This window comes from Chenopodium album, chromosome 2 (assembly GCF_948465745.1).
Source record: "Chenopodium album chromosome 2, dcCheAlbu1.1, whole genome shotgun sequence".
Classification (NCBI taxonomy): domain Eukaryota; kingdom Viridiplantae; phylum Streptophyta; class Magnoliopsida; order Caryophyllales; family Amaranthaceae; genus Chenopodium; species Chenopodium album.
In genome coordinates this window covers 48,357,239-48,370,921 of record NC_137835.1, presented here as the reverse complement: position 1 = coordinate 48,370,921, position 13,683 = coordinate 48,357,239, and the positions used below count along the sequence as shown (strand labels likewise).

At 36.8% G+C, this 13,683-nt stretch overlaps 1 long non-coding RNA gene across 2 annotated transcripts; it reads left to right on the top strand.

The window, feature by feature from the left end:
- Window positions 1-8,047: 8,047 nt before the first annotated feature.
- LOC145585852 (uncharacterized) lies at window positions 8,048-11,493 on the top strand. Of its 2 annotated transcripts, none has more exons than XR_014100741.1 (3): window positions 8,048-8,432; window positions 10,858-10,969; window positions 11,241-11,493. It is a non-coding gene; the product is annotated as an uncharacterized LOC145585852 (long non-coding RNA). The 2 variants fall into 2 exon arrangements; XR_014100743.1 differs by lacking the exon at window positions 11,241-11,493 and adding an exon at window positions 11,099-11,236.
- The last annotated feature ends 2,190 nt before the right edge of the window (window positions 11,494-13,683 follow it).

Genomic DNA, 13,683 nt, shown 5'->3' with positions numbered 1-13,683 from the left:
GCAGACCGTATTTAGATTACAAAAATACGAAACGATGCGCAGATCGTATTTAAAATCTATGGGCCATACTAGTCTATATAGCAATATATAACATCATATATTATAAAATGCCATATAATAAATCACTCATCATGCTTTCCTAAACTACAACATCGAATATTCACAGTAAAAGAAACATGGCTCCTAAAATATCTCATATTTTAATTAATTAATTAATTAATTACTGTAATTAGATAATATCATATATTATTCATGAACAATTATAAAATATCATATATTTTAATTTAGGTATGAGATAGAATCAAATCTTACTTTAATTATGGAAGATAAATCATATTTATCTTTCATGATTATCCTAACTTTTAGGAGATTCTATCCTAATTACTTGTCAATCACATATTTTAAGTCAATTAATATCCTAAAATAATTATGGGATAATCATATTATTTAATCAATTATTATCCAAATAGAATCTTTTGCTCCATAATTATCCTATCTTAACAAAATTAACAACTTTAATTTCGTTAATTATCTTTTCAAAATCAAAACTTATCTTTTAATTTTAATTTTGAAAACTGATTTTATCCAAAATAAAATAAAATAAAATAAAATAAATTTTTTTTTTTTGAAAAAGTTGTCGCCAGCCACCGTGGTGTGGCCAGCCGAAGCCAGCCACGGTGGCCGTACACCGCAAGGTGTACGCTACAGTGCAGCGGCGCAGGGCAGCAGCAGCAGTGCCGCGCTGCAGGTGCACGGTGCTGTTGTTGCTGCTGTTCTGACCCGTGCTGCTGCCCTTCCCCGCCCCTCCCTCCGGACCACCAGCAGCGGCAGCCGCCGTGGCAGCGTGATGAGTGACATTTATGTCACTCTTAGGGAGTAGTTTTAGAGTCATTTTCGTGTTTATTTTATCTTATTTTTCCCTTTCTTTCTCTTGTTTTCTCTTTAATAAAGTTTCTTGTTTATTTGGTAATTTTGGAGCATTTTAGTTTATTTTCTTTATTTTATTAGCTTTAGTTTATTTTCGTATTTTATTTTACTTTATTTGCTTGTATAGTTTTTTTTGTCTTTATTAGTTTTAGTCTTATTTCTCTTATTTCTATTTTACTTTTATTTATTTTAATTAGTTTGGAGTGTTTTTCACATTTTATTTGTTTGTGTTTTATTTAATTTTGTTAGTTTTAGTTTTAATTCTCTCATTTCCTATTTTAGTTTATTTAGTTTTATTTTATTTATTTCATTCCTTTTTGTCTTGATTTTCCCCTCGTGTTTTTGGTTGTAGGTGCCCCGGGTTTCAAGGCCATGTCCGTGTTCGAAGTTCAAGGTTCGAGGTGCAAACTTGAGCCAACCCCTCTTGCTGCCCCTTATCCATCACCACCTCCCTTATCCTCCACCACAACCATCCACCAATTTACAGCCACCAATTAGCTCCTCACAGCCATTCGCAACACCAGAGCAGCCCGCAATTCACACCACCGCACAGCTGCCGCAACCAATACACCACCAGCAGCGCAACAATCAATCCCGCAACACCACCAACAGCAACACAACCAACACCAACCAGAACAACCTGACCACCACAACCCAGCCTGCTTCACCCCGCATCACCACCACAACACAAACCATCCCCTGCTCAACCAAATGCGCAGCCACATCAACCAAACCCATACCAATACACCACCAATTTCACACCTGACCCGCAACTACTCAAACCACCAATCGACCCAAAAATCAGAAAAATTAGCAATTTAATCAAGTTCGAGCATACCGTTGGTGGTTCGGCCGAACTTCGAGTCGGAGACTTTGTGGGTTTCGTTAATTGAAGAGGAGTGGTCGAACATACCCATGGTTCGACCGAACCAACCCCGTAGTTCGGCCGCACCAACCCATGGTTCGACCGAACCGCTCCACGAGCTTCACACATGGGTTTTAATGAAGATGAACGGCCTCGATTTGATGATGATAGTTGATGAACGGTGGTGATGGTGGTGCGTTTCAATGGAGATAGAGCAGCCATGAATTGGGAAGAGGGGGAAATCGTGGGTCTGATTTGTTTTGGGTGGGAATTGTATTTGTTTTTATTATTTTTCTTTTCTTTTTATTTTTATTTCTTTCTTTTCTTTTAACTTTTTCTTATTTTCTTTCCTTTATTTTTATTTTAGTTTTCTTATTTTATTTTCCTTTTTATTTTTATTTTCTTTTCCTAGTTTTATTAGCTTAGTATAAATACCCAATTTTGGGGTAATTAGGGAATTCAATAACTATCTATTCCTCTCTCTAGTTAGTTTTAGTTTTAGGTTAGGTTAGGATTAGTCTTCTTTGGTAGAGAGAGAAAGTGAGGTTTTCTTCATTAATGAACTTGGATTTTGAAGAAGGAGCTTGTTCAATCCTTTGTAGACCTTCATCTTCAATTAATGAGCAATTTCTTACTCTCTCTCCTCTATTTTTTATTTGTTTATTTTGATTATTATTTTAGTTGTTGGTATTGCTTATTGATCATGTTGATTCTTGATTATTTGTTGATTAATCTTGTTATTATCATGATTAGTGAGTAATTTCCCCATTAAGGGGATGGTTGTGGTGTAGTTGGACCTTGAGCATGTTCTAGGGTTTAGAATTGATTTATTTGTGATTAAAGCCTTTATATGCTTGATATTCTTTAATCTTCTTGCAAGTGCACATTGTTGGTTGATTAAAGGTGAATCTTTGCTAACAAGAAACGGAAGTTGACTTAGTTAAGGTTCATTACTATCGATTGTTATTTAATAGTACCTCCTAGTATATGGTTCTAATGTGGAAACATAGAGGCTATGTTAGGGGAAGCCAATTGACCCCGGAAGGCGGCTAGATTGGATTTTAATTTCGATATTCGAGCATGTTTAGTTCATAATTAATTCAATTTCTATGCCTTTGTTTATGTTCAAGTGAATGCTATACCTAAACCATTTCCCTTAATGTTTTATTTCTTGTTTTAGCTTTTTTTTTAGACTTTAGTTTATTCATCTCCTATTCCGGACTAGCTTAATTGTCGATAACATTTGGTGGTGTTTACCGTTCTCTGTGGTTCGACCCCTATGCTTGCCTTATACTCGTATTAGGTTTGTTTAGGTTGTATAAATTGGATTTGATCTAGGGATAGACAATTGACGACGCGTTTATTTCCCTTGTCACAGCGCCACCCAACCGCGGTTGCTGCTGCTGAAAATTATATATTTTTTTTTATTTTTAATTTAAAACAAAACAATTTTATTAAAATTAAAATTAGTGTGGTCCATCCAATTTCAAAATTAAATCATATTCAATTTTAAAATTAGGGTTCTTCATGAATTTAATCCCAATTCAATTTAACTTTTAAATTAAATAGGTTGATCATGAAAAATTCATAATTTATCATGAAATCAATTAGATTAATTCTTTAAACATAAAACTTTCGAATTAAATCAAAATCAAAAACACAAATTTCACAAATTAGGGTTAATGATTTCGAAAATTTCAAAATATTAAGGGGGGGGGGGTTCGAATTTTTTTTTTTTTTTAAAAAACTTGATAGGGCAATTTTCGGATCTTTTAGGGCTAATATGGAGCAAATTAAACACCTTTAATGATTCTATATTGTTAAATCACATTTAATATAATAATTGACCCATAATTAAATTATTCTCCCTCCCAATTAAATTAAAATTGTGGATCAACAATGGTTTAATACTCAATATATGTAATTGCAAGAGGCTAACTGATACCACTATAGGGGATTATAGGTACTACGCAGCGGAAATAATCATGAATCATATTCATCTAGCACCTAACCAAGGATCTCATGCATAACACATAAAGAGTAAGAATTATACCTTTGAAGCGTGATTCCACTAGCAATCGAACAAGAACAAGGGAGACAAAGAACCTCAAACGTGATTCCTCTACTTGGTCCACAGGCACAGGTTAAGACCTCCACTAATGCTAGTTAGTCGCGATCGAACTCTTCAATCGACCTTCTACGGAGAGGTATGAGCAACGAACTAGTCACGAACCACCGCGAACACCACCAGGGGTGGTCGGCCGCAAGTCCAAGGGGGGGGGGGGAGAGGGGTGCCGTGAGTGAGAGAGAGAGATGAGGGAATTGGGATTTTGGTTGCCTTGATTCACAATTCACTGTAAGTTGATTGTGTCTCATATGTTTGCAATCCTAGGCACAGATCTTATTTATAGATCATATCCATAAATAAGAGTCCATGACCAAACCCAATTCCTAATCCCAATCAAACTACACTAGCCCAATCCTATTCATGATTAGTTAAATACTCATAAGGCCCAATAATGGGCCTCTTAATTGCTTAACCCAATACCTTTGTGTGTGACCTCATAGGATCCATTCTAGCGGGCTTTGGGATATTTTACTAGCCCAAAGATCATCTCTCATAGTCTAGCAACAGATGATGACGCCCCAAAAGAACGAACTTATTATCTCCATAATAGTGATCCTTGATATATCTAGTAATTGCACTTATCGAAGACATAACTCCTTCAGAAGCTTCTTCATCCCAAAAATCACTTACTGGATATATGACTGAAAGTGGAGGTTCTTCCATATCCTTAAAATCGACGTCTTCATCATCGCTGTCCCAAACCCCATTGATGCTTATACCTTGTTCTTGTGGAATTTGGACTAACTTCTTGTTATCCATCAGCTTTTGAATAAAATCTTTAAATTTAAAACAATTCTCGATGGTATGCCCCCCTGATTGATGATATGGACAATAAAACCTACCTGTCCTCTTTAATGACTCAAAAGGTCTCGGTTCGAGAGGTTTAATCTTACCACTCTCGGAGAGTATCTTGAACATACTAGCATAGGAAGTCCCAATTGGAGTGTAAGGCTTATTACTCCTCTTGGGTGTGTCAATTACTTGGAGAGAAAATGGCTTCTTCTCCATAAGTGGAATTTTAACATGTTTGCTTTGAACCACCTTTTCTTGTTTCTTTGCGAATTCAATAGCTTCACGCAACAAGTCTATTCCCTCCCACATTGATCGTATGAGAATCCATACTTCTTCCTTAGTTGCAGGTTCTTGTCCGGGAGGGAAGTCACTCATGGCATCGAAAAAGGTTTCCTCCTCTTCTTCGATAGCATGAATTTCTTCAACTGATTTGATGAGGGATGAAGGATCAACGTAGTTTTCCTCATCATAGATAGCCAAATAATTAGAGAGGGGTGCATTGTTGATACTTGGCTTCTTGCTTGTAGGGGGAATGGAAGCTTATTGGTATCAATTAAATCTTGGATAGCTTCCTTAAGCTTCCAACAGTTCTCAGTGAGATGGCCCCTGACTTGGTGATACTTTCAATGTGCGTTGGGATTCCAGTTAGCCGTCCTTTTTTCAACAGGTGGATCCCCGAATGGTCCAGTGGGATTTATAAGACCTTTTGCATTTAATCGATCGAATGCGGTGTCATAACTCATACCAATAGGAGTAAAGTTCCTCCTAAATGGTTTCTTTTGTCCTTGGTTGTTCATAGCAAGGACTTCACTCAAATTAAAGGTGCTAACATTATTTGAGCGGGTGGTTTTTGAAGAAGAAGGATTGTCGTTCTTCTTACCTTTCCAACCACTGTTGGAGTTATTATTATTAGCAGCTTTTTGTTTAGCAAGGTCATCTTCAATGGTAATCCCAATGTCATAGACGGCCTTGAAAGTATGCAAATTGTTTTGGTAGTTAAGATGCTTGGAGTACTTTTCTTGGAGGTTCTTAATAAACATCCTCACAGATTCCTTTTCACTTGGTACTTCAATCATCTTAGCAGAAGTTTCTCTCCATTTTTTAAAGAAAGAAGTGAAGCCTTCATTCTCTTTTTGCTTAACTATTTCAAGATCTCTATGATCAGTTTCAACTTGAATATTGCATTTATATCTATCGATGAAAGCGTTTACAATAGATTCCCAAGTAGAGGTTTTCTCTTTGTCAAGGGAAAAGAACCATTGTTGACAAACGATTTCAAGAGATAAAAAAAATAAAGAATAAAAGTCCTTCCCATCAATCCCCTTATTATTGATTATAGTCTCAAAGGCTCTTAAATGGAAATAGGGGTTGTCAGTAGCCATGAACTTTAGGATGTCGTTGGCATTGAACTTCTGCGGAAGAAGCTCCTTGTCCACCAAAACCACTTGCGAGCTAATGCCCTGGAACCTGTAGTCATTGGATATCTTGCTCAAGCTCTCTTGCATGAGCTCCAATTGTTGTTGCTTCACAGGGTCATTAATTTGGATGGTTAAGGTCCTTAGCACCTCATTAACACTAGCCATTTGCTTCTTGAGCTCATTGACTTCTTCTTGACTCGCCATTATCTTCTTAGCTTTACTTTTCCGACTGACTGGTTTATCAAAAAGTTGTACTTGAACGAAAATGTTGTCTTTGATTAAACGCCCTTCCTTTCTTGACCATGCGCTGTAAATTAAACCATTTTATTTGTTCTAATGACTTGACTCAAATTGACTTTGACTTTACTGGTTTATAAAGGAAAAGAAAAAAGCAAAAATAGGGTGCATATTTTTGGGAATCAAGTATATGGGTTCAAACAAGTGGTTTAATTGGAGGATTGATATCCAACTTACCCACCTAAAAAAAGACAAAAAACACGCGCATACAAGACTCTCTAGACATGGTCAAAGTATACATTCATATTAGTGTGTGCTTTATTTGTGAGTGCAAGTGACATGCTTTGAATTTTGTGTATGACCATGGGACTAAGTATTTAGACTCAATTAAGGACTAAGTAAGGTTAATGTCGTTAACAAAATAACCAAACTAATTAGTAAACTGTTTAATTAGACTCGTCGTGATGACTCGAGCAAAAATCTGAACTGTCGCCGCACTTTGTAGTGCAGCGCCAGACGACAGAATTGTCACACGTCATTGCACAGCAGCGTTCAGCGCTGCAGCCTAGACTTTTGCGCCATTACTGGAACATTAATTTGGGACTGCTTTCAGTGTTTTACTCTACGAGGACAAGCCTAAAGTCATACTAAGTCAGTTTAATTAATTTATTAAACTTTAATTACTCAAATTAATTAATTAATTAACTAGGAAAAGTCCTTTTAGTCATTAATCAGTTTATTTATACTTAATCACAAGTCAAACAAACGGTTAGGAAAAACACATAGAGTATGCACAACAAATAATGCACAAGTAGTCAAGTAGTCACAATATGATGCAATGAGTTTGTAACCTAACCATAGCTCTAGTTCTCTAAAGTTCGGGATATGGGTTAGTCAAAGAGGGTTCATGGGTATGAGTCCGGATGCACCGCGCGGAAGCCTTACCTTTGGAAGGGTTGACGCGTGTGGATGGGACCCTGCGAGTTAAACTCGCTTCCATGGTTTGGTGAATTTAACATTCTCGGATGTACCCTTTGTTGCTCAGAGCGTTCAATCGGGTAGATGGAGCATGAATTCCCATAGGATTATGTCCATATGTAGAACACATATGGGTTTCAGAAAAGTGAGAAAAACTCAATCAGGAAGTAGAATCCAGCCATCAGTGCTAGAACTAGTCGAAACAAGAAGGCAGTTTCTGGCTCGGTATTGGAAGAACACGGCGCCAGACAACAGAGTCTGTTACCAGGATATAAGCTCTATCGCCAGGCAACAGAGCCATATCATCGGCGACATGCTATATTTTCTAGACGAGAGTTCTTACATGCCTCAACAGCTTTCTGTGTTCTTAGAATTTTCCAGTTTTTGCAGTATTATTTCGATTCTAGTTGTGAAAGATATTCCTCAAACACTACTACAAAAAGTGGCAAAGGGACCCCTTTTAAGAGACTCATTGTACAATTTAACATGTCTATTTTATATAAGAGACCCTACATTATACATAATGGGTCAATAAAAGTAGGCGCCAACATTATATTTTTGTGGTTTTAAATAAAAATTAATATAAAAGACCCGTTGCGAGGTACAACGGATGTCTTAGGTAAGAGACCTGTTGTTAGGTACAATAGGTCTCATTCATATAAAGAAAAAAAAACCGAGTAAAAAAAATGAGTGAGATCAATTTCTACGGAGTTCCATTTTTTTTGTTTTGCATGCTGCCTCTTATTTTCCATTCCCTCCCAAATCCCCACCCAAAATAAACCCTTTCTTCAATTAACCCTCTTCAATTTTTGATTGTTGAAACTTCAATTCTGGGCTAGTGGACAGCCGAATTCCAACTTCAATCTGTTGGATTTCATCTCCCAAATTCCAAAGTCCCGAAGTTGTTTTTGTTAGCTGTGGCCAGTATAGTGGACAGCCGTCATCAGTCGGATTTCTCACGAGCAAAGAACAAGCAGCTCCTCCAGTATAGTGTCGCAAAGAACGAGCAGCTCCTCCACGTGTAGTCGGATTTCCCCACCTCCACAGCTCCACCATACCCCAACTTTCATCCACCGCAAAGTTAAAGGTTAAAATTTTGGCTTAATTGATGCATGTATGCTTTGTTAAATGAGAATAATATTAGATTTCTTATTAAAAGTTGTAATTCTATTCAGTTTTCTGCTTGAAATTTCAAATGAAGTGAGCGTTGGTCGTTTGATTTTCTGGGGTTTTATGGTTTTAGTTTCTGGGTTGTATGATGTTTAATGTTCTGTGTTTGATTTTTTTTTTTTTTTTTTTTTTTTTTTTTTTTTTTTTTTTTTTTTTTTTTTTTCCTGAAACAATTTTTGATTTAAATTATTTGTAAACTACTTGTATATTTTAAAATTGAATGATTCTGATAATTATATGTAAACTACTTGTATACTTGGGTCAATTTTCATGTTATATATTTATGAATAGGAAAATTTTAGCAATTTTAATGAATAACAATTAAGCAAGTAACATTAGTCTTTCTGTTCTGTCAGGAAAAAAAATGGAGTGCAATAATTTGTTTGTGGTAAATGCAAATTTGTCATTTTTTTTCCTAAGAATTTAGTCATGAATTACAGAATTCTTGTCTATCATCTGCTCTTATTCTTACAATGTTGGGTTTTTATCAGCAAAAACTAATTCAAGAAACTTAAATTAAAATTTCAGAATTAATGGGAATCGTGGGTTTCGTTGGGGCTTTAAGGGTTCAAGTATAAAGTTATTTGTAGTAATTTTGTTTTTTTTTTTTTTTTGTTTTTTTTTTTTACATTAGGTATGTTGTTTGAATTTCTCTTTAAATTTTTCATTATTTTAGATTGTATGACATCTTTAATGTTGGTTAGGATTTCCAAATTGTGTTATTTTATTTTACTTTATGTGATTAAAAATGCACAGGAAAGATTTTGATAGCCATATGTACTTGTGACCAACAGTAGCAACACAACAAAGTTTCAAGCTTTGGAATTCTATTAAACAAAATTGGGTTGCATGCTTTTGAATTTGTAAACAAAGTTGGTTAACTCCAAAGTTTGGTATATGGCTAAAACACAAATGGAACTCAACTGTCATAGGTTGTCAAATAAAACTACAGAAGTTTGGGGCATTGACGGTTTTACATGAAATGAAACCAGAAAATGACAGTTAAAAATCCTTGATCTTTGCAATGCAGCAAACTCAAATAACAAACGCTTCTAAATATCAAAATCCTTCTGCAAAGAAATCAAAACCTTGCAATAAACAAGAAGATTCAAGCTACAGTTATGTTCATCTCCAATAAGAACAAAGAGCATCTATCACAGCAAGTTTTAAAGCCAAAATTGTACTGACATAGGATTAAAAAGGGGGGCATTCACCTTAGGGAAACTATGTAAAGTTGTCTAACTTCTAAGAGAAACTATCCTCAGTAGCATTACATAAATTATGCTGTAGCAGCTTCCTTTTGTAGCCTCTTCCTAGCCTCCTCGATAATTGACAATTCACTTGAGTTTTTTTAGAATTGAATCTTGTTTATTTTTATGATGATAAGTTAATGTCCACTCCCACTGCAATATCACGGGTAGAGTCAAGAGTATAGGATCTGATATTTTCTGTCCATATCAGTTCCCTTTTGGCTGTTAATCCTTCACATTTGGCTGAATAGACTGGCAGTGGTTACTTTCTGGTTTTCACCCCCTTTTTTTTTAATGGCGTGGTTTGATTTGTTTATGTGCTGTTAGATGTATGATGGTATTTCATGAGTGGGTTAACTTGTGCATCAGAACCAACACGAGGAAGCTAAGCTCTGAAAAAATTAGTCTGTATCAGATTTCAGTGTCATGTGTCCTAATATAATGTCTTGATGTCCTAGCAAGTTGTTATGTACTCGGGTTGCACTCAACAATAATGTAATTAATTTGCACTCATTAAGCTTAATGATAGAGCCTCTGAATGATTCTCTACTACAAGAAAATAGGAAGAAGACGGCAGATTGTAATTGATATAGTCGGTTGACTAGAGTCCATCACAGTTGTTGCTGTTGTGTGTCTTGTGGGTTGCAAGGGGTGTTTGTACCTTCATGTTGCTGCTGCTTTTGTCTGTGATATGTGTGTAAAATAGGCAAAATAGGCGGTCTGATTCAGTTCATTACACTAATGGGGGATAATAATAGCTTGAGGCTTTAAATCTCTCAAGTAGTTGACCTTAAGGTTAATCATGTGCTGCACCCACACCCCCTACGCACACTCCCCTACCCTGCACACTCCCTTCCCTGCCTTGCCCTTACCTGAAATCAGTCTTGAAATTCAGACCTAAATTCAGCTCTTAATTTAGTTCTGAAATTCGGAAATGAAAATAAGTTCCGAGATTCAATTTTGTTTTGGTTCTGAAATTCAGTTATGACCTTTAGTTCACATATTCAATTTTCAACTGAGATATGACACTACATTAGAAAAATTCAATTTCAAATTCAGTTATGAGCTTTACTTTTGCTATTTGTATTGCAGTTCTTTACTCAAGAAGCTTATTCATCAGAACAAATTGATGAGACACGAGATATTTGGGTTGAATATTTGCTTAAGCAACTAAACTAAGCTAATGACGAAGTCAGGAGGAAAGGTAATTGACACTTTTTTAAAATAATTTTTTATCTTATTTTATTGATAAAAGTAATTGAGTTGATGATGGGTCTTTTGATTTCTCAGCAATACTTCCTAACTATAATGCTGATTTGTTATTGTATGTTAGCCTATTCCAGAGGTCTTTTGCACACTATGCCTTTTGGTAATATGTATATTTTTAATGCTAATTGCTATGGATTTCATTTTGTGATGTGAAAAGCTCTATTGTTCATTTAATTTATTCCTTTTTGTAAAAATATTCTGTGCAGGTCAAGCTCTCATGAGCAGTTAGTAGCCAATATATGACTGCGCTGCTCATATATGGCAACACCTTTAGGTCTTGGAGACGTTGAAGTTGAAATTAAAAGATGGTAGTGTAGACACCCATTTGTGTCTCCTCAAAACCAAACCCGGTGATGAGTACCTTTTACGTCGAATCATAATCGAATGAAGTGAAAGTGCGGAAAGTCTAGTGTTGCGGATAGTATTAATTTCTTTTCTTTTTTCTCTGTTTTTGAAAATCTATTTTAAGAAAACAGCCAATCCAGTATGGTTTGTCCATGATATGGGTCCGTTAATAGTGTAGTTGGATAGAGCTTGAAAAGAGCTTTCCGACGATATATTATAAGCCCAATTCCAATGAATAATGAGGAAGTTATAGCCAAATTACTAAAGTGGGCCCGATTTGAACCTTATATGCGGCCCAATGATCTAGTGGAGGGCCTAATATGGATTTATAATTCCTAATGCAATTAGGAATGGTTTTAGTTTTCTAGATTCTTCTAGAAGAATCTTTTCATTCCTAATTCAATTAGCATTGATAAATTGACTTTTGTTGACTTTTTAGAGTTTTAATCAGAATAAAAGAGTGTTTTTGAGGAAAATACGATTTTATCTTCCTGTACGGTTAATTTCTATCTGATTTTAGAAAACGCGTCAAAAACTTGGTTAGCGCCTAACGCCAGCATTAGCGCCTTAGCGGATGGCGCTAATGTCAGCGTCTGGCGCTAACTCTGTTTTTTGGCGTCAGAACTCTGGTTCGATTTTCTATCTTTTTGGCTGATTTTCTCTATAAATAGCCTCTTAAAAACTCCGTTTTGAATAATCTACAACCATCAATTCTTATTCTCTCTAAGCTTAAAACTTATTTTTATTCTCTCTCTTATCTAAACCTACTTTCTTTTTACAAAATTCCGCATTCACAAGATCTAGATACACCTAGCATAATTCAAAGTTGCCTTCGCCCTAGACGTGAAAGATTTTAATTTCTGAGGGTTTGGTCCCAAATCTCTATTCCAATTATTTAATTTAATAGTTTGATTTATTATTTTCCTTGAAATTATTAACACGTGTATTTTGTTATTAGAAAGAGCTACGAGGCATCCAAGTAAGTGCTTTAATTGATTTAATTGATATTATGATATAGAAATCATGTCTAGGTTGTTATTATGATTCCTAGTATCATGTTAGGATGCTTAATGTTTTGAATGACAACAATGATTCCTAGTATTATGTTGGGGGAAAAGGTTATAATGTCAATTATGATTTCTGCGATGCTTCCTATTTTCTTCTTAATATTCATGATAGTATCATGTTAGGGTTAAAACTTTGATTTTGATGTTTAGTGACATGCTAGGGTTTGTTATTAATCTTGTTAGTATCATGCCTAGTGTTTAGGGTAATTTTACCCCGCCACGTGGTCCAATTAGAGGACGACACATGTCAGCCCCAGGATGGCCCAAGGTGGACCTATCCTTGCTTGACACGTGTCACTCCAGAAACCTGGGAGAAAAGGCGGCCTTCAGGCCCAAATCCCGAGAAAGTCGCAATGCGGCGCAGCCCACCAATGATTAGAGATTAGTGACCTAATCAGGGGCACAAATCCCGAGGACCCTATAAATAGGGAGATTCCCCTCTTTTGGAGGGCACGTTTTATCATTTATTACACACTGTTCCTGTGATAGAGACATCTGAGCGTGGAATCCGAGCAGATACCTACCTAAATTTCCGCACCTTTTTCTCTCCCTTCAAGTTACTAACTTGTTCGTCGGAGGCGGAGCACCATCCATCCGATGTCTCCGTTTGTTTTGTAGGTACAGCTCACGCCGGATCAGTCTTCGTGTTGTAACTCTCCCGAGGGACAAAAACACCCAAAACATTTGGCGCCGTCTGTGGGGAGAGTACCTCGAAGATGGTTCAAGAGTCTGTACCACCCCCTAACCGTCTGGGCGATGACCCAGAAGTCTTTACAGACCATGAGGATGAAGATCCTCAGGTCGAAACTTTTACAGCCGATGATGGCTCTCTCAGAACCAAACGCATCCGGCCCAGAGACACTCTGGAGCGGGGTGCCTCCTAGGCGGGTGCAAGTCGACCCCCTGGAAGCCGGAAGGGGAAACCCATACGACAGCTGGATCATCGCCTGTCACCCGAGACCAACTCACGAAACTCATGACAAGTTTCAAGGGTGAAATTAAAGAGCTGATCACCAAGAATCGGGCTGGCCCAAGTAAGGGTCAGACGGCCAAGAAGACTCCCCTGGATAAGGGGAAGTCAGTCAGAGATCGGCAGCCCACTCCTCATCCAAAGGAGAAAGCAGCCGGGACCATTGACTGGTCCAAAATTCTTCTTCCTAAGAGGAATACCAACGATACCCGCCGGACTCAACAGCCGGGGGGAAGTAAAAAATCAACTCCTGATGCCCGGGAAATA